Source organism: Mustelus asterias, unplaced genomic scaffold (genome assembly GCF_964213995.1).
Source record: "Mustelus asterias unplaced genomic scaffold, sMusAst1.hap1.1 HAP1_SCAFFOLD_837, whole genome shotgun sequence".
Classification (NCBI taxonomy): domain Eukaryota; kingdom Metazoa; phylum Chordata; class Chondrichthyes; order Carcharhiniformes; family Triakidae; genus Mustelus; species Mustelus asterias.
This window is the reverse complement of record NW_027590783.1, coordinates 47,627-48,793: the sequence shown is the minus strand read 5'-3', so window position 1 is coordinate 48,793 and position 1,167 is coordinate 47,627.

The window sequence follows — 1,167 nt, the reverse complement described above, 5'->3', positions numbered from 1 at the left end:
TTAAAAGACTCCCACATGCCAGATGTGGATTTACCCTCAAACAGCCTCTCCCAATCAAGAGCTGCCAATTTCTGCCTAATCCCACTAAAGTTAGCCTTCCCCCAATCCAACACCTTACCCTTGGGACACCACTCATCCTTTTCCATCACTATCCTAAAGCTAACAGAATTGTGGTCACTATTTGCCACATGTTCCCCTACCGAAACTTTGAAGACCTGACCGGGCTCATTCCCCAGTACGAGGTCCAGTATAGCCCCCTCTCTAGTCGGGCTATCTACATATTGTTCCAAAGAACCCTCCTGTACGCATTTTACAAATTCCTCCCCATTCAGAGTCCCTGCTTTCAGCGATTTCCAGTCTATACCAGGGAAATTGAAGTCTCCCACTACAACAACCCTATTTTTCCTGCACCTATCCAGTATTTCCTGACATATCCATTCTTCCACTTCCCTTGGGCTGTTGGGGGGCCTGTAGTACACCCCCAACATAGTGACTGCGCCCTTCCTGTTTCTAAGCTCCACCCAGAGTGACTCGTTACACGACCCCTCTGAATTGTCCTCCCTCTGCACCGCTGTAATATGCTCTCCAACTAATACTGCTACTCCCCCACCTCTTTTGGCCCCTCCTCTGTCTCGCCTAAAACACTTGTACCCCGGAATATTCAGCTGCCAGTCCTGTCCCTCTTTCAACCAAGTCTCTGTCACCGCAACCACATCCAAATTCCTCGCATTAAGGCCCTAAGTTCATCTGTCTTACCTGCTACGCTCCTTGCATTGAAGTATAAGCACTCCAGACCTCCAGGCCCAGTGAGGTCATCCTCCCCCAGAGTGCTCTTCTTCTTTGCCAGCCTTGTCCCAGCCCCAAGCTCGTCCCCAGCCTCTACACTTGTGGACCTAATATTTTGATCCCCTCCCCCCGCCATACTAGTTTAAACCCCCCCGAACTGCACTAGCAAAACTCCCAGCCAGGATATTCGTGCCAAAAAATCAAATGCCCTCATGGGCTTGTCCGGGATTTGAACCCGGGACCTCTCGCATGTTAATGGACAGCGATACCCTAAGCGAGAATCATATCCCTAGATCAACGAGCCTGTACTCGTTTGAGCTACATCCTGTTATTGTATAAAAAATAGGGAACAGACATAAAAAACCAGACCACGAGGTCCAG